We start from the raw sequence: 24,224 nt of genomic DNA, 5'->3' as shown, positions 1-24,224 counted from the left end.
CAAGAAATGTCAGGTAGTGTCTGAACCCAGGCTCATAGTTAAGCTCTCTCCAGATCAACCACAAACTATAACCAATGTTTACAGTGTTTGCACTAAGCTAAGGTTTAGTTCCTGTGATGGCCTCCAGTGCTTGTGGATGACACTACATTTTGCCACCCCCACCCCCAATCCCTTGAGAGTTTAGGTTTTTTGCCCACAGAGGAAACATAAAAGCCACACTGACAGCAGTTGCGGGCTTGGCCTGCTGTAAGAAATATCTATACACATTACCTCTGATGATAGGCAATAAGCCTGAAAGCTTTCCTTACCTGCCCTGACTTCTAAGGGGGAGCTGAACTTGAACATGGATGCCTCATTGATGGTTTACTGGCATTTTTATAGCGCTATTCCATTGGAAAAGGCCTCTGTCATTATTTTCTGGGTGATATTTCAACCTCAGGTCACCAAGGTTCATAGAAAAGTCAATTAATCAACTGGTTACAGGGAGCATAAAGAACTCCTGGTAGCCATTTCCCATCCAGTGTGAAAGGAAAGGGAGAATTGATGGAAGGCTCGGGTGGTTGGCTGTTTGGCCATTCCTGATGAATCCTTCATTAGCTGCAGGATATTTCTGTATTTATTTAGTATCTGAACAATGCACTCAAGGCAGTTCACTGTTTCAAGTAATGGTTTACAATTTAATAGGCATTGGGGAGGAGTGGGGAAGAAAATGAGGGGGGAAGGAGAAACTAAGCAGATTCAAGCCCATACGTGAGGCAGCTTGAAAAGGGAAGGGGCAGCTGGACTTGGCCAGCCCAATGGAGGGGGTCTCATGTCAGCCTCTGAAGCAGCCACATCTCTCTATTTAGCTCACTTCCTAACTACATTTGCATACTACCTATTTACCAATGTTTGAGGCAGTCTCCAGTTGAAAATAACGTATTGCAATTTAATTGTAAAAATAATGCCTTGCAATTTACTATAAAACTGAGAAAGAGACACTCTCGGGCATCATGCCCATTTGGAAGACAGTTCTGGGAAGGGGGAGGAGTCAAATAAACTGAAGGAAGAGGCCTTGCTGCCTCAGCTCTCCTTTTTCATCCAGGTGGAATGGTGCAAATGAAGGCAGTTCTGAGAAGGGAGGGACTATCTTGCACTTGGTCCTAGCTCAGGGCACTCTAATTTTTCATACCAAGTGGGCCACAAGAGTACTTCAGCATGGAACCTTGTTGGATGAGGGGTTGTGGGGGAGCGAGGCCTAACTCGGATGCTCCCTCAGCCCTCATGCTGTCTTCTCAAAGCTCGCTAAAGTTCTGACAGGGTTGTAGAGCCCTCCCACCTTCTTCCCAAAGCTGGGAAAGCACTAACTAGGCTTTGGGAAGGAGGTAGGATGATCCTGTCAGAGCGCTCACACTTCCTTCCCAAAGCCCAGTGCCTCGCTTACCTGGCTTTGGGAAGGCAGTGCAAGGATTGTGGTGTGTGTTAAATGTTGCTGAGGGCCACCAAAACAGGGTTCAAGGGCTGTTGTTAGACTGTCCTGTCCTAGCTGAAGCAACAGGCAATAATCGCTCCAACCCTAACAACTAGGAGGGGACACCATACTCCACAATATGAGTTCTCTTGCCAACAATCATCATCACACGCATTATAGCTTTTATTTCTGCTATTGGCCCATTATGGGTCAATCGGGAAATTAAAGGTGAATGGAACATTTGTAGATTTTAGATATTCTCCCACAGTTTATGTGGAAAAGAAACTAGAAACATAACCACTGTGAGCATTATGAACATTATCTCTAATCCTGCTCCCTAGATATATAACCTCTGCTGGAACAGGCCAATGGCTAACCCAGTTCAGCATCCTCTTTATCACAATGGCCAACCAGATGCCCTAATGAGAAGTCCACAAAGAGGGCCTCTCTGCACTAGGATTCTCAGCAACTGGAATTCAGAGGCACATAGCCTCTGAAAGTGGAGGTACAAAACAGCCATTGTGGCTAGGATCCACTGATAGCCTTGTCCTCCATGAATTTGTCTACTCCTAGCTTAAACAGTAAATACAATTACTAAGTATCAAGGAGGCATTTGGTAACCCCAAAGTTGCCATGGTTCAGATCCAGACTATGTGGGTAGAGAAGGAACAGACCTACAAGTTAGATTTGTTTATAAATTTTTAAAAAAGCAATAATAAATACAAATTTTCCTACTAAAATTAGGTTTTTCTATTCAAAATGAATTTTATTTTTGTTAAAAAATATATAAATGTTGTTATTCTGAAAGAAGAACTTGGTTGATATTAAAAATTCTGAATGTAGGTAACCAAGACAACAACCCATTCAGCAGTGTATTGTGCAGGATGTAGCTCAAGGGTAGAACACCTGTTTTGCATGCAGAAGGTCCCAGGTGGAATCTCTACAACCTCCGGATAATCCCCTGGAGAGCCACTGGCAGTCTACGCAGCTAGATGAACCATTGGTCTAAGCTTTCTATGTTCCAAGGACATTGTAAGCTTAGTATAAATCAGTACAGTGGTACCTCGGGTTACAGACGCTTCAGGTTACAGACTCCATTAACCCAGAAATAGTACCTCGGGTTAAGAACTTTGCTTCAGGATGAGAACAGAAATTGCGTGGCGGCAGCAATTGGAGGCCCCATTAGCTAAAGTGGTACCTCAGGTTAAGAACAGTTTCAGGTTAAGAACGGACCTCTGGAACGAATTAAGTTCTTCACCCGAGGTACCACTGTACATCTAAAAAAATCATGAAGTATCCAGTATCCCCTCATACACAGTGTAAACAATACTCTGTTTATTTGTAAATTAGCATGAGTTAGTGATAAGAATTGCATTATTGCTTAAGAAATACATGAAGATGTTTCAGTGGCACATGATTTAAAGCAATGATTTCACAAAACAGCCCTGTGCACGTCTACTCAGAAGTATGGCTCAAGTGGGTATATGATTGCAGCCTCATTCATGGAATTAAATTGCCTTGATTTTAAATCATTCTGCCCTACTTGAGATACGCCTTAGTTAAAACTGGAATATTGGAAAGTTATAACAAAAATTGTCCCAGGATTCTCCAAGGTATAGTGAGCATTAATTTCATAGTGTCATTCCTGGAGAAATGAGGGAACCTGTACATAAATATTATCAAATGGGTTTGTGGTTTTCAGACTGAGTAATTTTCTACGGAAAGAAGCTGCATTGCCTGAATTTTAGTGCCACCAGAGGCAGCCATTCTCTTCTCCACCCCCTGCCATCTCAAGAATGGGTTTGCAATTTGCTATTAACAATTACAGTGGGGGTCTAATAAAAGAAAGAAAAAAAACTTTATGCATCTGTCTGCATTATACAAACTAAGTACAGTATATTCAGAATATGGAGCCACTTTAGAATTCAGTATCTCCTTCAGCCTGACTGCAGTGGGAGAAAGAGCGACTCTATTGGTTTGTGCACTGAAATACAGTAAGTGGAGAGGAGAAAGATCTGAATGCCAAGATTTCATTGTGGAAAGTCTAAATGTCATGGAGTTTGCAGGTTTCAGAACATTGTCCATTCATAGTCCATTGTCTCCATTCTCACCAACTGGGCATGGCCCATCCTTCCCCCTCACAGAGACCACCAGTTCCACCTGCCCTATGAAGAGGAGCATCTAAGGCAGGGGGAGAGATGCTATCAGCTGAGGCCTCATCAGCCTACCTGTTGTGGCAGGAAAAACAAGAAGCTAGCAGGTTCCAGATTGGAAGGGCCCATCTTGCAAGGTCAGCAACGTCATACTGCATTGGGGTCCCTCCCAGGAAGGTTGGGCAACCATGTTACCCCCACCCCCAAGGGGCTGACACATCTCTGGGCAGAGGTGTTGCATGCTGACAAGGTTTGGCTCTTGTCAGCAACTGTACGATTAGCATTTGCCACTAAATGCAGCTTCTGGATCCAGCACAAGGGAATTTTCCCAATTTGTAGCTCCATCACTTTGGGGGGAATCCTATGGCAAGATGTGCCAGGATAAGCAGTTTAGGATGCAGTAGACATTCAGTTCAATCCTCAACCCCAGCTCATCTGGATACACAGTGGCATAACTTCCTCATCCTGGCTCAGCCAGGGCTCAATGAGCTGAGCCAAAATTGGCTCAGCCAAGGCCAGTGGAAGTCCCCAAAGTGGAGCATTCCGTTTTGGTGGCAGGATTAGAGAGGAGGCATTTAAGCTGGAGCCTAAACCCATTTAGCTTGGTCATGTGACCTGGAAATCCAATGCAAAGTACTACATTAAAGACTTGGTTTCCCTCTGCCAGGCTTTAGTAGAGCTGTAGCCCCGCAGCTGAACAAGGTTTGGATCTGGTATAGTTTTTACACCAGCTCACCTTACACCAGCTTGCTTTACGCCAGCTTCTTGTGTTTAGGATTGCTTTCTTAGCGACAAGTCTACCCCACTTCCCTTCTCCCACACACCTTCTTAAGCCTCATTTTCAAGGGATCCACCCCCCCCAGTGGACCTATTCCCACCCCACCCTCCACAGGTGACATTGCTTACTAGTAGGCCAAGTTTATGCTGTTTTATCTTTGCACTTAATGGAATTCTTAGCATCGCACAGAGGGTCATAAATACAATAGCACTCTTAGTCCTAAAAGCTAGCACAATGCGTATTATTACAGAGCACCGCAAAGCTAGACATTACTCTGACATTAGGTATCTTCATGTTAGGCTCATATTGATTTCTACACTCCTGTGCTGTTGAGCAGGGATCAGGGATGCCACTCAGGGATTTAAATTATATACTGTGGCTCTACTACAGGACAATGTTAAGAGATCTTAAAATCATCCTGCTAGTGCAGTCTTCTCCCCCTCTCCTTCCCCATGGATCTTGTACCAGTGGAGTTCTTTGAGGTTCTGGTTAGGCTCACTGATTATGGTTTCACATCCACTATGAGATCCCATGATTTCTACCCTATTAGCCATTTCATAGGAAGCTGCCTTATACCAGGGCAGACAATTCTTCCATACAGATCAGAACTGTCTATGGGCTTATTCATAGCTCTGTTTGCCCTGCTGCTTCTCCCCAGGGAAACCCAATCATTAGTACTGAATTGGAGCCAACAACAATCAGGTTTTCTGCAGATTGCCATTTGTTCTGATTTAGCACACAGGAGCAGGTTTTCCTGGGGCAAGCAGTGGGGCAAAGGCAAAACTGCTTGGACCTATGTCCAAAAAGAGTGGGCCAAGCAGAAAGCTTATTGGAAATGTGCTTTCTAGGCACTGGACAAGTGGAGGTATGGACGAGCCCTGTGATGATTGACAGCAGTCAGAGATCTAGGACAAGGCTCTTTCATGTTACCAACTACCTGGTTTACTTATTTTTTAAGTTGGAAATGCCAGAGATTGAACATGGGACCTTTTTCCTGCAATGCATACATTGCAAAGCATTGTAAGAGGATTGGAAAAATTATTGGGGGACAAGGCTATCTATGGCAACTAGCCATAATGGCTCTGCTCTGCTTCTATGTTTGGAACAGTAGTGCTTTCTGAATACCAGTTGCTGGAAGACCCAGGAAGGGAGAGTGCTCTTGTGTTTTGGTCCTGCTTACACGTTTCCCCATAGGCATCTGGTTAGCCACTCTGAGAACAGGATGCTGGACTAGATGGGTCCTGATTCAGCAGGATCTTTTGATGTTCCTAATCTAACACTTGAGGCATGATCACTTCTCTTGATTCTGCACCATTACACATGACCAGGTAAGAAGCCCAATGAGTGAGGAGCGTGACAAAGTGCTTGTTTGATGGTTTGCCATGTGGCAACATGGATCTTTCATCCCCAGAATATTCTGCAGTCCAAGGCACGAAGAAGAGTTTGGATTTGATATCCTGCTTTATCACTACCTTAAGGAGTCTCAAAGCGGCTCACATTCTCCTTTCCCTTCCTCCCCCACAACAAACACTCTGTGAGGTGAGTGGGGCTGAGAAACTTCAGAGAAGTGTGACTAGCCCAAGGTCATCCAGCAGCTGCATGTGGAGGAGCGGGGAAGCGAACCCGGTTCACCAGATTACGAGTCCACTGCTCTTAACCACTACACCACACTGGCTCTCTGTGGTGGAGACAAGATGCTGCCCCCCTTGCCCAGTTCCATTTTAAGTAGCTGATCAGGCTGGCCCCCGAAACTTACTTCAACACTGCTGATGGGACAGTGTTCTCCTGAGAGCAGTAGTCTAGCTGAGAGGGCACAGGGCAGACTTTGTGGGCAACATAGCTCTGTCTGCCATTAGCACAACACATTCACCTCATGCAGTTTCCTCACTCTGTCTAATGGTAGGGCTGGCCCTGAAGTGTCAGTTGACTGGAAACAACTGGCCTAGAAATGTTCACACTGATAAAGCAATTTGTCCAATCAATACATGTACCTGGTTGTTGTTTTTCCAGACTCTTCCTTTTAAATTATGTCTGAGTGACATTAGCAGAACATTCCACAACAAATGCAAATGCTTAGAAATATTGTATTACTGGTTGATAGAAGGATGGGTAAGCAACATAAACAGTTAACTACAGCTATGTGCACTTGCTCATTCTGTTAATGCCCTTGCTTTTGATTGTCTTCCCTAACGAAGTATGTCTTTCATCAGGCAGTTAGCACAGTTTCTAGGGGTGGGTTGGAGGAGAGGGGACAGGATTATTGATCCAATAGATTGCAATAGCTCTTTCTGAGCCATTCCCATCAATCATTTCAATGCATATTCAATGAGCTTTAATCTGCAAATTTGTCACATTTGGAAGTCATTATTCTTTAATGGATTTATTGTTTTTTTTTTGTGTTTTTAAATATGATGCATTAATTCTGCTTTGTTCACTGCATGCTTAGTCACTTTTAGTGAGGGGGGGGGAAATAGAGTATAAGGCAGACGTCAGCTGTGTCTGCTAAGTTGCAAGATAAGCCCTGCCTCATGACCAAGCATTCAGTCTGCTGAGACTAGGGGCTCCTCCAGCTTTGTTCATGAGGATTAATGCTCATGGTGGTACTGGGGCAACTATATATGATGCTGCTTTCAATACTGCTTGCACCAGGGGAGGCAGGCATACTGCTTCATCTCCAATTTGTACACTCTTGCTTTTGTTGCCCCTCCAGACAGCAATAATTCAGTAACATTGGGGAAGCATCGCAGAACAACTAAAAAATTAGAATGATGTGTAGATGGTCCACTATAAATCCACCACTAATGTACAATTAGGCCTCATTCACAGTGTGCATTTAAGGCACTTTAAACATAATTCTCAGAGTAGTATAACAGTCATTACCCCTTCCCAAGGAACTCTGCTGGTTGTAGCTCTGTGAGGGTAATAAGAGTCTTCTAACAACTCTCAGCACCCTTAACAAACTACAGCTCCCATAACTCTTTGGGAGAAGACATGGATGTTTAATGTGGTATCATAGTGCTTTTAATGTATGGGTTGAATGTGGCTTTACTGCATCCATGGCATGTTGCAGAATTCTTCCCCACCCCCCCCCACCCCCCGTTTGGAGGGCTCCTAAAAACCAAACCCTTTGCATCTAGACTCTATAAAACCCCAGCAGAAGTCACTTTTACAATACTATTTTGTTGTTGTTGTTAATTCAACACAGAGTACACCACCAGCTTATCAAGCTTGTGACAATCTCTAACAAGTTCGCATTGCACATAAGCTTAGCCTGCGCCATCTCAGTTTTTCCAGGCCTATTCCAGTTAGCTGTGGATTCGTTAAATGGCACCATTTCCCAAGGATAAAAAGGGATTAGTCCACTGGGCCCAAAGCACAATAAGATCCGACGAAAACAAATATTTTTAATGACACAGATCTCCTTTATGATGCTAGTCTGTTAACTTGGTGCTTATGGAGTTTGGAAAATGGCACCTTAGTGGTTTATCTTTCATAGTTTCCTATAATGTGTTTACAAAGTCCCTGTTACTGCTATATGCTTATATATTTTGATAAACGGCACATGCCACCGTAGTGTGCCTTTGGAGAGTTCACTACTCTTCTTGTTGTTATTTAGCTTTGTTCTTGGCACAGAACCCTCTCCCCACTGGCCCCTATTCCTGTGGTCGGTAGGCAATGATTGCAGAATTAAAGGCCAGGTGAGCGAAATGGTCACATTCCAAGAAATGCAATTAACCAATTTTATTTCTTATTAAAACTTGGAAGTGTGCTTTCACTTCATGTACTACTGCTTGCAGGAGAGGGTACCATTGGCTTTGTCAAAAACTGAGTGCCACTGTGGTGTAGTGGTTAGAGTGTTGCACTAAGATTTGCAAGACCTGAATTCAAATCCCCACTCAACCATGAGGCTCACCAGTCACTCACTTTTGGGGAAGAAGGAGAACCATGCACACCAACTTCAGCTCCTTGGAGGAAAGGTAGGATATAAATGTAATACATAAAAATAAATAAACAGAAATCGAGATTAATTGGGCAGAACTGCCCACAGAACACAGAATGTGCGATCTTGGAAACAGCTGTGCCAGATTGCAGTACTAATCCCAAATTTTGCCAAAAGGCAAGGAAAAACGAGACAATTCCAGTTTAGTTTATTGATTATGGATGAAGGTCACTCACTTTAGCCAAGGGTCCGTGGAGCAGTTGCTGACTGCACCTCCCTTCCTACTCCTAGGAGACTGACCTTATGCATGGACGGTGGTGGGCTTCAAAGGGCACTTTTGGCCATGATGGGCTATTAAGATGGGAGCACCTGACATAGGACCCAAAACATCAAAGGCTACAATGGTGATCTTTGAATGTATCCAGAACACATTCTAATCTGACATAAGTATCTCTAATAAGGAATGTCTATGTGTTTACACCCACTCACACCCACCCACAAATATGGAAGCAATCAAATAACCATTTTTCTTTAGAATTACTTACTTTTAGGATGCTTCCTCTCTTCGGCAATTTACAGTGCCTCTTTAAATTACACAGATAGCCCCTCCTCCAGCTGATGACATCATAATGTCAACAGCTCACATTTTATAGAAGTCTGCCAACCCCCAGATAAGCTGGTGGTTTCTGAAGGCTTGTGTATGTGTCACAACCTTCTCCTTTCAACACCACACAGGTAAGGGGAAACCAAGCTGTGAGTACCACAATATCCATGTGATGTGAATGCCATCAGTGTGCAGGTTTTATAAAAATGTAAACAAACAACAGCCAGGAGTGAGGGGAGGAAGCAGCACCAGGAGGACATGAAGTGGGATGGGGGAGATTAACTTTTCCCTCTGCAGAGATCCCATATGTCATCCCATGGGAGCCAGCATGGTGTAGTGGTTAAGAGTGGTAGTCTCTTAATCTGGGGAACTGGGTTCGCGTCTCCGCTCCTCCACCTGCAGCTGCTGGGTGACCTTGGGTCAGTCACACTTCTCTGAAGTCTCTCAGCCCCACTCAGCTCACAGAGTGTTTGTTGTGGGGGAGGAAGGGAAAGGAGAATGTTAGCCTCTTTGAGACTCCTGAAGGGGAGTGATAAAGCGGGATATCAAATCCAAACTCTGTAAATTCCTATTTGCTTAGAGAAGTAAGACTCCATTGCTGGCCATGGTAGCTCCAGCCTGGACCCAGAGGGAGCATTTTCACCAGGGAACATGTCAGAAGGGGAAAGGGTTAAGCACCACCCAACTGGGTTCTGAAACTACTGTTTACATGAAACATGCACAATAACTGCATTTGTCCTATTACCAATGAAATTAGGAATTATTGACTAGAAGTTTCATACAACTTGAGATTTCCTTCTAATATTAGTGGCAAATTTCCTCCCTGCCTAACGACTCTCAGCACTCTTAACAAACTACAGTTCCCAGGATTTTTTTATATGTAGTTTAAAGCAGTATGATTTTCCTTTAAAAGTATAGCACAGGTGGGGAGCCTCAACAAATAAATCTCTTCAAAAGATAAAATCTTTCATTTTGCCATTTCTCCCCCCCCTTCCGTTTGTCCTTTCTTTTTTATATATATACAAGTAAAGGGGAAAAGCAGATTATTTCAATTAAGGAGCAGTCTTTGACAATGGTAAGCAATCTTTCTCCAGAGTTCAAAGCAACACTTGCAGTTTTAAGTTTCTTTTAGGCATATCTGTCAGGATCTAATTTTCAAGGCACAGTTGCCATGGCAGCTTCTTTGAATTTTAATCTAGCACTAAAGGTCAAGACAGGTCAACAGCTTCAGTTCCTCTTCAATATTAGAATAAAGACACACATACACCCTGCAACAGCCTATACAACTTCTAACCGTAAAGGAATCCATGGGGGACACCCCAAGATCCTAAAATGAAGGATATGTAGAAAGTTTATGATTTATACAAAACCCTCAAATTCGTTTGGTACTGTTGAAATCAAAGCTGAAATCAAACGTGGAGAGATGTTTCTCTTAAATGGAGTTAATGACAGTGGTGCCTTTTGAAATTACTTTAATGTCTAGCTCTGGAGAAATAACTCTGTAAAATCTAATTGTTTTCTCAAATTTTATTCTATTAGTTTAGCAGTGTAAGTGATAACTGTATTATCCTATCCAATTGACTTTTAAAGATTATGAATAGTCTCCCCACCCCCTCATTCCTAGATTGTGGGTGAGTTACTTTACTCATGGTGAGAGCAATGATGGGGGGGGGGGAGTCTGGAGGGTCTGCATTTCATATGCAGATCTTAGGCAGCAAGTGGTTTAAGGTTTTGGATAACAAAAGCTTAAGCCTGTTGTTGCTTTTCATCAACCTGCATGTTTGCATCATGCTACCACATGGCAGCAGCAATGTTTGTATACACTGGAGGAGGATGGGGGAGAATTTTTTATCTACTTCTCATTGGAAGGTGAACCTCCCTAATTTTTCCTTTCCAAAACAATACATAAGATGAAGCCATCCTTCGAAAGCCTCACTGCTCTGAATTTTGCAATGCAGTTCATCGGTCAAGTCATGTGTACAAAAATTTACATACTGGGGCAAAGTGTCCATGAAAATGCACATACCAGTGGAAATAGCATAAAACTGCATTGAAAAAAAATATATGTTTATGGGCAAAATTGGCATACAAACATATATATGAAGTGAAATTTGCACAAAAATATTAATAAAATTTCATGAGGTTTTTTAAAAAAATAAAAATAATGATTAGAATAATAGAATTGTAGCATTGGAGGTCACAAGGGTTACCTAGTCCAACCCCCTGCAATGCGGGAATCTTTTGCTCAATGTGGGGCTCAAACTCAGAACCCTAAGATTAAAAGTCACATGCTCTACTGACTGAGCTATTCTGGCTTATTAACTGGTGTGAAAATGTGGAGAACTGATCTTAAGAGTCCACCTGCACTGTACATTAAAACAGTGTCATGGCTCCCCCTAAAAAAAACCACAGGAACTATAGTTTGTTAAGGGTGCTGAGAATTGGTAGAAGATTCCTATTGGCCACTATTCAAGAGGAAAAGAGGGACTGATTCTTAAAGCACTCTGGGAATTGCAGCTCTGTGAGTAGAAAAGGGATCTCCCATTTTAGCAAAAATTAAAGTAATATTGATGCAAACATGTACAAAATGGCAGATGAGTACAATAAACTAAGAAAAGGCCAAGGACTAACACCCTACACAAATCTGGAGTGAAGTCTGTAAGGCAGTTGTATGGCGCCTTGTATGCCTCCTTCCGGCAATTCCTGTAGCCAAGCTGTTGCAAATTTATTTCTCTGCTTTTCTTTGGGTGACAGCAGTGTGGCCAATAGGGGGCACTTGCCATCTGGGTAGTCCAGGACCTCCATACTTGCTGCCCAGGCTTGCACCCTGGGGAAGTTGTTTCTGTGTTGCAAACGCAGCAAAAACAACATGGAAGGCAAAAGCTATGAGTTCTCCCCTATATCCTCAGGCACTATATCTCTCCAGTGGTTAGACTTTACCCCTGAAGACACACTCTTCCATTGTGGCCGAAGACAGATGAATGCCAACAATAAACCACAAATAATACCAGCAAAGGCCACTGAATGAATAAAAGGTAGCAATTCGATTATTTATCCATCCTCGTCCCCAAAAGTATGCTTTTAGGATTATCAGGAATGATCTTTTCCTGAAAGGAAGAAAGATGTATAAAAGATAACTGATGCAATAAGAGATTAATCACTGCCGCCCATCCATATTCTTCAACTGGTGTTTTGAAGAAGAACGAAATGAGCTGCAACTGTATGAACTGTATGAATGCTTACATCGTGGCCCTAGCTTGTATTCATTTTGTGGCCCTGGCCTGCATTATATGTAGTTAAACTGCATCATTCCATTATTCTGTACATGGTTGCATAAATATTAGTTTTACCATTGCTAAATGGGATTCCTGTTACTTGGTCTCTCTATTGACTAGAAAACTGAACAGAAGCACTCCACACTACAATATTTTGTTGTTGCAGGGCCAACATGTTACATTTTACATTGCTGCTTTCTTCACTGAAATTCAAGGTGACAAACTACTTGACATACCAAGGAGGAATGGAGGAAAAATCCATGCTTTCTGAAACAATGTGCAGACTAAAACACAGCTATCTTTTAAAATTTGTGATACAGTTCTCTAACCAATGTTTACAAAAATGCATATAGCAAAGTGAAATGTGCACAAATATGAAGATGATATTAGTCAAAATAACATACAAAATACATTATATTGGGGGAAATTGACCCCAAAGATGTGTACATTACTCAAAAGTGCCCATACAAATGAAATTAACGGGATAAATTTGCAATAAAATGCTGATGAATTTTTGTGAGGGTTTTTTTTTTGTTTTTAACTAATTGACAAATTGCTGCAAAATGTGGGGAAATAAATTTAAGATTTGAAAATAAGAAACTGGACAGACCTTTCCATTCCTAGTATCAAGTGGTTTTTCATGCAAAAACTGACCAGACTCAGATCTGCTTAGCTTTGGCAAGTTTGCAGCATTATGTGCCGTTGGTCTATAATTTAGGGACACTTAAGTAGCAGTCTCTTCCTTTTCATCTCTCTGTTTCAGTGTGTGAGCTGAAAGTGGCAGCATATGAGCAAGAAGCATCTAGGGTTGAGCAATGACTCCAGCACACTGGTGATATGCGGTCACATCAGAGGAGCTCCATTGCCATCCCTCAACATGTTATAGGCACCTTTCCTCTAACCAATGCCACACACACCCAACTGCTACATCAACTCAGTCTCACAAGAATCAAATGGCTGTCTCTCCTGAAATTGTAACACAATGGGATCAGCTCTGCTCTGCTGTTTTTAAACCTGTCCTACCAAACCCTGAATTTCTGAGTTCAATATGGGTACTCCTAGACTGTCAGGAGGACTGTGGGAGGAATGCAAGCATATGCTGCAAATTTAGATTTGCACAATTAATGTGGATTAATGCACTTTGTCATTCTAGCACAACAAATCTACTTTATATTTTAAAAGAGCTCATTTTCAAATCAGGAAAGTGATGTGCAAATAACTGCAAAGTATAGGATGAACAGATGATTAACAGGAAGATGCAGAAAAACCCGCTAGTAAATCAGGTTGGGTGTTCATTGTTGTATAACCGCCCACAAACAAATCAGAATGAATGCTCAATAAAGATAATCTAACCTCCACATAAACTTTGTGCAAATAGATCAGGATGAATGCTCAATAAAACAGGTTGTCTGGAGGAGCCCTGCCTTCTTTAGAGAAGGAAGGAAGAAATGGGGGGGGGGAGCACCTCATTATATTTTAGCTTCTGAGGCAACTGGGTACCAAAAGCACTACGTAGCCATGTGTGTACTGATATTTAAAATGGAGAGGTAATGGCTGAACCAATTCGTGAAATTCTTTTTCAATAGTACATCAAAGGCCATTTTTTTCTTATGGTTGGGTTGCTTGTTCCTGCCGCCTTTAAAGTACCAATTAGGCCTGAGATGCGCATGCAAATTATTCAGCACCGGGTCATTAAAATATAACCAAATTAAATTCCCATTGTCACAGAATCTTTTAAAGTAATTTATAAACATGTCAAGAGTAGGCTGCTTATTAGAACGGGCTAGCAAATATTTTATTCTGACGGGGAGGTTAAGATGCATGTGAGTCATTTGAATAATGAAAACAAATTAAAAGATTCATTTGTAAATTATTTTGAAGAATAGCCTCATCTGCAGGGGCACACCAATCTTAATTATTTGTCTGCATTAAATATAATCTGAATTGTCTATTATTAACGCTGCACTGAACGCTCGCCTGTGAATATTTTCTGTGCGATAGGTATGCTTTCAAAAGAGACAACCCCTCCCAGTCCTTCTACATCTCCAAATGTTCACCTCCCCCCCACATTTCACAATACATACTTCTGCTGTGTTGTCACCCTCTCCCCCTTTTCTCTCTGTCAATCAGTATAAGATTCCAGCCAATCAGGGGTCACAGAATGAATCTGATGGTATAAAGGTGCTGCATAACTAATCAGATGTGCTTATATGACAGCATCACTGAGGGAAAATGGAGGAAACTGGAACACAGAAAACTGTCTTATAGTGAGTCCAGACCCTTGCCCATCCAGCTCAGAATTGCCTGCACTGATTAGTGGCACCTCTCTAGAGTCAATCACAGCCCTACAGGAAGATGCTGAGACTTGAACCTGGGACTTCCTGCATGAAAAGCAGTTGCTCTGCCACTGAATTTACTGCCCTTCCCCCAATTGATAAGGCAAAGTTTCCAGTTAGATCACCTACTTTCCCCACTGTATCAGCTAACACTTTCAGGACCTTTTACCGCCTCCCTGCTCCCAAATCACAAAATGTATCACCTGGTTTGACCCACAGATGCACTACCACAAATGCAACGTGTTTCACTACAGCCCATCAATTTATGCCCATCAATGTTTTGCCAGCATTTATGAACCCTGCCCCACCTGATACTGAGCCTTTTCATTTCAAGGTTTTCAGCACAGCTGTTTCAGTACTGAGACTGACCTTTCCTTCTTCTTCGCAAAGTACCTGTGGATTAGTTATTAGACCTGGAGCAGGAGACCAGCTACGTTTGTCCATCCTGGATTTTATAGGCATTGTGACTTTGCTGCTCAGTTGATCTTTCGTGGTATTTTATCTATTGTGCCTTTGCTGGTTTTTTAAATTAATCATAGACTAGCAATGATTTGTTGTAATTGCTGGGAGTGATTTTCTGTTTAATTACTACTTGCTGATATTCTGAGTTTTAATTTTATCATGTAATTTTTATTTTTCAAATGGATAGTTGGATGTTACCTTATTTAAGTCATATATTTTTATAGCCCAACTTTTCATTATCACTTATTTGTACTGGACTGGATTGTCATAGAATGTGTGACCTTTATTGTATATTTGCTAAATCTATGACTGCCTTGTGTACAGCAATGTATAAGGTGGTATACAAACAAAATTAAATCAACACATTCAACTGCCTGTCATCAAATGTCACAAAACCAATTGATGCATATGTATGTGTGAACCAGCCTTTGAACTGTGCTCATGATGAGACAATGCACAGAACCCAGCATAATGGATCCAAAACTATAGTAGCACATCAAGCCAATGCAAGACTATTTATCCATCTAGCTCAGTATGACTTTCTCTGACAGTGATTCTCCAAGTTCTTAGGCAGGGAGGTGATGAATGTTGGAAGATTCAGAACACATAAAAGAAACTACTTCTTCAAACAGCACATAGATAAACTATTAAACTATGGAGGCAGTGATGGCCACCAGTATGGATGGTTTTAAAAGAGGTTTAGACAATTTCATGGAGGATAAGGCTATCAATATGTACTAGCCGTTATGTCTATGTTCCATCTCCATGGCTGGAGTCTGGATGTCACTTAATACCAGTCGCTGGGCATCACAGAAGGGGAGACTGCTGTTGCCCTCAAGTCCAGCCTGTGGGCCTCCCTTGGGTATCTCTGATTCAACAGGGCTTATGTTCCTGGAACAATTTTTTGAATGCTCCACTGTTGGTGCCATTATGACTCTGAACACCAGCTGCTGGGATTCACAAGTGGAGAGAGTGATGTTGCACTCAGGTTCTGCTTGCACACTTCCCATAGGCCAGTGTTTCCCAACCTTTTTTGGGCAACGGCACACCTGTTTAATGAAAAAAATCTCGCGGCACACCACCATTACAGCCCCGCCCCGTGACGTCAGCGCGCAGCGTCACGCCGGGAGGGACGCACAAAAGTGAAAGTTTTTTCCCTTCCCCTTGCTGGGGAACCTCCAAGCTTTGGGGGTGGGAGGAGGCAGCAGAGCGAGGAACTGAGGGACGGCGGCAACTGAGGCGGCGGCGGCTGTTGTGGTGGTGGCGGCGATAGCGGGCGGAGGAGGGGGCGGCGGCGGGGCTTGAGGAGCCGTCGCCGGGAGTTGCCTCCTCCTCCTCCGCTGTCTCGCGCTCCTCCCTTTTGCACGCGCTGCCCCGCCGCTCGGCACCACCACCGCGGAGCCGCCCCCGGCTCGACACGGATCCTCGCTGCCGCCGCCTCTCACCGCCCGCCTCCCTCCCACGGCACACCAGCCAACGTCTCACGGCACACTAGTGTGCCGCGGAACACCGGTTGGGAAACACTGCCATAGGCACCTGGTTGGCCACTGTGAGAACAGGATGGGCCACTGGTCTGATCCAGCAGGCTTTGCATATTTTCATCTACTGCTAGCTTAAGTGAAAATGTCTTGGGCTGACCATGTGGCCATCTGTAGGTAAAACACATGATCTAACACTTAACTGTGGCCCCTCCCATATATTTCCTAATACTAGAAAATTAAAAAGTAACATGTTTCCAATAAAAATAATAATTAGAAAATATAGGCGTGCTCATGCCTCTTTATGACTGCAAAAAGTTCAAAACCTGGGGGAGTTGGAGAGGAATTCAAATGCCACCACTGACAAGATTGCGTTGTTTAATGTTCCTTGTCAACTTCGAGAGAACACAACTGCATTTTGATTTGAATGTTCTGAAGAGCAATATTGACTGTTGTCACATTACCCAATATGAAAAGCTTGCTGTGAAAACCCTCTTGATGCCTGATTGCTCTTCATAAGGGGTTCCTGCTGGTTCATTTCAAAGAATGAATTACCTTTAATTCATAGCATGAAGACATTGCCAGTTTTTGTATGTGTTTTGTTTTCTGTGCTCCCAGGTGGCTCCTTTTGATGTGGCAGAGAAGTTCCAAAAAAGATAAGATGAAACACTCTTCAAGAGGAGCTAGATATCATGAAGTATGTTTCCTTTTTCAAACAGACTTCCAAGAAGTATACTCATAGTCTTTGGGGTTAGGAATCTAGTGGCAATTATCACTGAAAGCGCCAATCTTGTAATAATATAACTTCTAGCTCAGTAATGGCCCCTTGCTTATTTTTCATTGTTTTGAGTTCTTTAAAGACACTGTTTTGATTGGAGTTTGTTAAAGTGTTGACGCAGCTGAGTTTCGTTCAAGACATAAATCTGTTGATGTAAGATGAGACTAAAACGCTGCTAAGATTCAGTATGCAAATGACCTTTACACATTTCAATATATAGTATTAACTGGTTCTGACCTCACAATAACCCATGGTTTGCCATGATGAGAGCAAGCCACAGGGAATCTCAGGCATGCACACTCTCAATGCTCCTCTTCTCCCCCACTATGGCCACGAAGAAAAGAATGAAAACTTCCACATACATTTTTTAAAAACTTTGTTTTTCAGTTTCTGAAAATGCTTATACCAATCGCCATATAACCCCCCCCCCCCGAAACATTCCATGCACATACAGTGGTACCTTGGGTTAAGAACTTAATTCGTTCTGGACGTCTGTTCTTTACCTGAAACTGTTCTTAACCTGAGGTATCACGTTAGCTAAGGGGGCCTCCTGCTGCTGCCACGCCACCGGAGCACGATTTCTGTTCTCATCCTGAAGCAAAGTTCTTAACCCGAGGTACTATTTCTGGGTTAGCGGAGTCTGTAATCTGAAGTGTATGTAACCCGAGGTACCATTGTACAAGGCAAATGAAACTGCCAAACATTAAGCCAGTTTGTACAATAGTTTAGGAGTTCACTAAAGCAATTAAGTGCTTTCTACTATCCATTTTAACAGATTGTCCCAGAATGACCAGTAGGTAGCCAGTCACTTCCATTTTTTGTGTAACACATCTTAGCATGTTACCGTAAACTGTGGTTAATCTTAACTCCAGGTTATTGAAAAAAGCCATCTGATTCATATCCCATGGTTTGAAACTGGCTGGCTTCAAACAAACTATTGCTAAGATTAACCATAGTTGATGGATACGTATTGTCAGGGAACTGCCATCGCAGTCAGGAGTGGTGGAAGGGCTCCCGAGCGATGCCGGAGAAGGTACCAGCAGGAAAAGAGAGGACTCAGTGACCGGGGAAGGAAATCAGCGTTACACCACGGAGAAAGGCGAGCAGAGGCGGGTTTCGGAGGGATGGCTCCAGGACTCTTCGCCCGAGACCAGCGGGGAGAGCATTGGTCCTCCACTGCCCACACCCACCCTGCGCAGAAGACTTCCGTGCAGGGAGGCTAGGCGGAGACTATCTGTCAAGGAACTTTTATGTTGGAAGAAGTTCAGGAAACGCCCACTGACGGATTCTGCCAGTGACTGAGACAGACGTGGAATCAGGACTGTCCAGCCAGGGAAAGGTTTATGCAGGCAACCTCACCGAGAGTGGCGGCAACTTACGCACGAGCAACCCCCAGTTCCCATTACACGTATGAAATGACAATCTGTAGTTAATTAAAAATGGAAGCAAAGGGTTTCAATCTCCTCCTTGCAACTTTGCTGGAAGAGGAGGGGAAAGGGGGAGAATGTTGGCCCAAAGCTCACTGTGGCTCATTCATGCCATGATAAACCATGTCAGAACACCTCACTACCAACTTCAAGACTAGGCACCTTCAGCAGGTGCCTGCCATGCAAAGTAAAATAACTGACTTTTTTGTGGGGTCTGCCTTGCCTCCAAAGGACTCACTTCTCTCCCTGAATTGACAGCGAATTGAACACAACAGGAACTCCCCCCTATCAGTCCTCAGCTGGAACATCGCGGGCTGGAGGGGAAAAAAACATGAGCCAGAATTCTTGGAGTTTATTAACCTGTTTCATATCATCTTGTTCCAAGAATCGTGGGAAGTAGAGAAAATTGTCCTAAATGGCTTTGAGCTGCTAGAACTCCCTGCCTGCCCCTCCCTGAAAGGAGGCCGCCCTAAAGGGGGCCTAATAATAGGCATCTCCCTCAACCTACATTCTAAATTTACGCTAGTACAGGCCCTGCCTCCCTACGCCCTTACCGGGCTGATTGCGGGGGAAAAGATCTCGCTCCTAGTTACAAATGTTTACTTGCCACCTGGGGGTTCTTCCCTCGAACTGGGCTCTAAATGGGACTCGCTAGAAGAGCATTTGCTCTCATGCTACGTTAAGTTCCCTAACACCCCGGCCATAATAGGTGGCGATTTTAATGCCCGCACAGCAGCAAACTGGGACTCGCTGACCAAAGCCAAATGGTGGGTTACCCCAAACCCTGATAATTACGACCTGGAACATATCATGAGGAGAACTTCTAAAGACCACAGAGCAAATGAGGCTGGGGTACTCCTCTATCAAATGGCCATCCGTTTGAATTTGGTCCCCTTAAATGGCACATGCCTCCCTGATATTCCAGGGGATTTCACTCACCTGAGCGTTAAATCAAACAGCGTCCTCGATTACCTGTTGGTCTCTAGGGATCTACTTAAGTGTATTTCCTCTTTTAAGATCGAGAATGTACAATTTAGTGATCATCTTCCCCTTGTAGCTAAGTTTTCCCTGAACTGGCAGCCGGAGGCTCATAGACATGCGACCCAGATGGTAACCAACGAATCTCTCCAAGTAAGAGGAATCAAATGGTCCGAGACCCAGGCTCAAAGGTACCAGGAATTCTTTCAAAAAGAAATCCTCGGGCCCCATTCCAACATAGGCTCTGCCTCAGACGAGCATAGCATAGTGCTGAAGCGCTTCCACCATCATACGACTGATCTTTCGTCCTTCTTTAGGTTACCACCCAAAAATTTAAATCGAAACGAGTATACTTACGGTGCCCCCTGGTATAATTCGCAGTGCAAACAAGCAAGACAGCGCCTCCGTGCTATATATAATGTATATAAGATCTCCGATGCATCTACTCTGCCAGCCAGTTATGCCCAAGCCAAGCAAGCCTACAAACGCACGCAGAAAACCGCCAAGCGTGAGTGGCAACATAATCGTTGGCAGGCTTTGATTACTGCGTCAAAACCACACAGATCCAGGGAATTCTGGTCTTTGATTAACAGAAGGGTGAGGAAATACCCAAGGGCAGTCATCTCTGCACCGACATGGGAATTGTTCCTGAAGAAATGCTTCTCACAGGCAGATGCTCCCTCTGACCATCTGATGCATCTGTTTACCCACCTACCTATCTGGCCTCCCACCGATCCTGACGAAATAGCCAAGCTAATAGCTCAGCTGAAACCGGGCAAAGCCCCTGGGCCCGACCTGATCCCTGCTGAAGCCATCAAACTACACCCAAAATGGTGGGCCGGCATCTTGGCCAAAACCTTCGATGCAATCAACGCTTCCGGTCTCATCCCCAAAATATGGAAGGAGGCCATTATAGTACCAATTCATAAAAAAGGTTCCCCAACGGAGCCGGAAAACTACCGTAACATCAGCCTCCTTTCGATCATAGGGAAAATTTATGCCAGCTTTTTGCTGACTAAATTACTGCGATGGGTAGATGAGACTAACCAGATTGGCCACGAACAAGCAGGGTTCAGAACTAAACGCTCTACAACAGATCATGCGATAATTCTTTACCATCTGGCACGGAAGTATTCCTCCCCTCCCCGGGGCTACCTCTGTGCTGCCTTCTTAGATCTAAAGGCAGCCTTTGACAGCGTTCCTAGAAATATTCTTTGGGAGAAACTTGCGAAACAGGGCATTGACAGAAGACTCTTATGGCTCATAAGTCAGCTCCACGAAGGTACCCTTGCCAGAGTGAGACTTACTCCTGCGGGCGACCTCACAAATTCGATACCAATAAACAAGGGAGTGCGCCAAGGATGTATATTGGCTCCCTGCCTATTCAACCTTTTCATCAGCGACATGCGAGCACCCCTAGTTAACTCATCTCCAAGTACACACGCGCCTAGACTAGCGGATTACCGCTGCCCACTCCTTTTATATGCGGACGACGCGGTAATTCTATCTTATACACGTGTTGGACTAACCAGAGCTCTGAAGATCTTTGCCACGTATTGCCAACTCAACCAACTAACCATCAACCATGCTAAGTCCAAGATTCTGATTTTCTCCAGAAGCCGGAGATTATACAAATGGAAGCTTGGTGGAGCAAAAATAGAGCAAGTCCTAAAATTTCAATATCTAGGAGTTATTTTTCAATACAACTTGGGATGGAAAGCTCAAATTCAACACCTACTTAACAAGGCCAAAACCCTGTCATATGCGCTCCTCCGATTTTTCTTTTCGGACGGAGCTTTGCATGTTCCCTCGGCCCTAAAGGTGTTCAAGGCAAAAGTGGTTGCAGTGCTTGCTTATGCTGCCCCGCTCTGGGCCGTGATGACAGATCTTACTCCTCTTGAGACTCTGCAAAACCAATTCCTACGTCGGCTCCTAATGCTCCCCCTGTGCGTAAGCAACGCAGCCATGCGACTAGAATTGAAGATCGCATCCTTAGAAACTTGCCTGTGGAAGCAAGTCTTCAATTACTGGTTATCATTGTGGCATAGATTACCAAACCATTACCTTGTCCAATGCTTATGGCGAGATGAATTCTCCAGCCTTTGGACTAGTAAAATCCATGCCAAACTCCTGAGCTATGGAATCTCTCCCTCAGATTCCCTAAAACTAGACCAAATCACTGCTCAAAGACTGATCCGTCAAAGACTGGATGACATCGACTTACAGCAAAATTATATGCTGGGGGGAGGTGTTTGTTCGCCCCAGAACATTGGTATCACTTTAACTTATTGCGTTCCATCATACCTCTCCTCCCTTTCGACTGTTGCCCATAGACTGGCCTTCACCAAAGCGAGGTTCAACGTTTTCCCCTCCAATGTCCTGAGACATAGATTCTCAAAGGGCCAAGACCCCGCCACGTGCGAATGTGATAAGGTGACGCCGGAGTCGCTCCAGCACATTATGTTCACCTGCCCCTTGTTCAAGGTGCCACGGGCAAATTTGTTGGGATCAATCATACAGAAACTAGAGGGTACCCCACCAAAATTCCATCTTGCCCAAATCTTGCAGGATAAGGATTCCCACACGACCCTGAAAGTGGCTAGGTTCCTGGTCGCTGTCCTCTCCCAAAAGCGACGCCAAGGAGCGCTACAAGCTAATTAAGGCGTAGCTTGCCTTTCCATCTTATAGTATTTTATTGTTAGAGCGGTGTTTTAGCGACTGTTTTTTCTTTTCTTTTTTTCTTTTCCCCCACGGCACAAGCTGTCACTTATGTGTTGTTTTTACCTGTATGGGCCTATGGCCGTAATAAATATTATCTATCTATCTATCTAACCATGGCTATCTTGACATATTCCTTTATAATCCTAAGAGGGCTTTAAAAACAAATCTTTGCAGACATGGGGCTCAAGAGTATATAAACATTAATAGGACATTTGCTTGCAAATTTCTTTCCTTTTCCTGTTTGTATTGAGCTACAATGCTGTCTACACCTATTCATTACTGTCATCACCAACTTGTACCCAACCGCATAATGATATGCATTTGCCCCAGTCGAAGATTGCCATGATTTTGTACCCATCTAAAGCCTTTGCTCAATGTTATTTTGGAATTTAGGAGCACTTTCTTCTTTTACTTGGGTTTCTGCCTTGATTCTGTGAAACTGCCAGTCTCACAATACACTTCTGCTGATCTTTGGACATGTAGATGAATCATGGGATGTTGTCATGCCATTAAAGTATAATGTGTGAGCCTGTTTTAAAAAGGAACCGGTGAACCCAGCGAGAACCATCTGCTTGCAATCTGGTGGTTGGTTTTTCCTTTAACACACCCAGGATTGTAAGGACACTTGAGTGCCTTAAATATGTATCTTGAAATTGTTACTGAGGCTGTGCTGTCCTCAAAATCACTAGTGCTTTTCTGGTTGTGAGCTGTTGGCCTGGATCCACTTGGAATCCACCCAGGGCCCTTTTAAATGAAGGACATCATGTTCTGTTTGTCATATTACTGAGCATTCTTGAGGACATCCCTTAAAAGCCAGTCAGAAGTAAAATGAGGAAGTGAAGAGTCATAAAAGGGATCCTTGTCATCAAATAACATTTTGAGCTCACTCTATTAACACACTGTTAAAAGGTCCTGGCTCATGGGCTAGGGAAGCTACTGAGAATGATTAAAGACTTGGAAAGGCAATGTTTGAGGATGCACACCAAATCCATCTCTTATTATTTCAAACAACCTGGCCAATTCCTTTCAAACCACCATTTCACCAGTTCCTGGAAACTGCAGGAAAGGACAGTGCCCTTCCACTCAGGTCCTGCTTGCGAGCTTCCCATAGACATCTGGCTGGCTTCTGTCAGAGCAGAATGCTGGACTACATGGGCCACTGGCCTGATCCAGCAAGTTTTCTTCACCTTTTTATGTGCATTTAGAACTGCCCCTCCCCAAATGCATCCATGATGCTACTTCTTTTCATTCTCTAAAACCCCTGACATACTTCTCCTTTTTCTTTGAAAGCTTTGGTACAATCTCTTGGTACCTATTCCCTGCATTAGGGTTGAGGGACCTATGGCCCTCGAAATGTAGCTGCATCTCCTATCATCCCTGGACATTGGCCATGCTGGCTGGGGCTGATGGGACTTGGAGTCCAACAATATCTGAAGGGCCACAGGTTTTCCAAACCATTACTCTGCTCCAGGTAGTAAGAGTCACCAAATATGTAGGAAGTTCCACATTCCCCCTCCAGATTAAAGCTGAAATGTAATCAAATGGGGTCACATATGTGAAACAGACGCAAACCTGGGTGTGTGTGTGTTCTGATCACCTAAGATGGCCTCTATAAAACATTGTAAACCAAGGGCTGGGAAATTTTGGTCCTTCAGCTATTACTGAACTACAACTCCCATCAGCCCTAGAAAGCATAACCAAAGACCAGGGATGATGGTAGCTGAAGTCCAGAAAAATCTGAAGATTCAAAGGTTCATCGCATCTTCTATAAACACCCCCCCCCCCGCTTCTTCAAAACTGGCTCAACTATATATCCATAGGACCCAGGGGCAGGAAGCAACACC

The 24,224-nt window shown here is 43.7% G+C and overlaps 1 protein-coding gene and 1 long non-coding RNA gene across 10 annotated transcripts in view; one reads left to right on the top strand and one right to left on the bottom strand.

Annotated features, from left to right (window-relative positions):
- The window catches only part of AFF2 (ALF transcription elongation factor 2), a 401,939-nt gene that overhangs the window by 127,595 nt on the left and 250,120 nt on the right, over positions 1–24,224 (bottom strand). The gene's annotated exons all lie outside the window — the stretch shown is intronic.
- LOC309523487 lies at positions 8,913–14,328 on the top strand. Of its 4 annotated transcripts, none has more exons than XR_014215397.1 (4): positions 8,913–9,056; positions 9,952–10,000; positions 11,835–11,960; positions 12,964–14,328. It is a non-coding gene; the product is annotated as an uncharacterized lncRNA (long non-coding RNA). The 4 variants fall into 4 exon arrangements; XR_014215398.1 differs by having other exon boundaries at positions 8,913–9,074; XR_014215399.1 differs by lacking the exon at positions 9,952–10,000 and having other exon boundaries at positions 12,964–14,327.

This window comes from Podarcis vaucheri (assembly GCF_965113315.1).
Source record: "Podarcis vaucheri genome assembly, chromosome: Z".
Taxonomy (NCBI): Eukaryota; Metazoa; Chordata; class Lepidosauria; order Squamata; family Lacertidae; genus Podarcis; species Podarcis vaucheri.
Note: the sequence above shows the minus strand (reverse complement) of the source record. Positions and strands in the feature narration are given on the sequence as shown.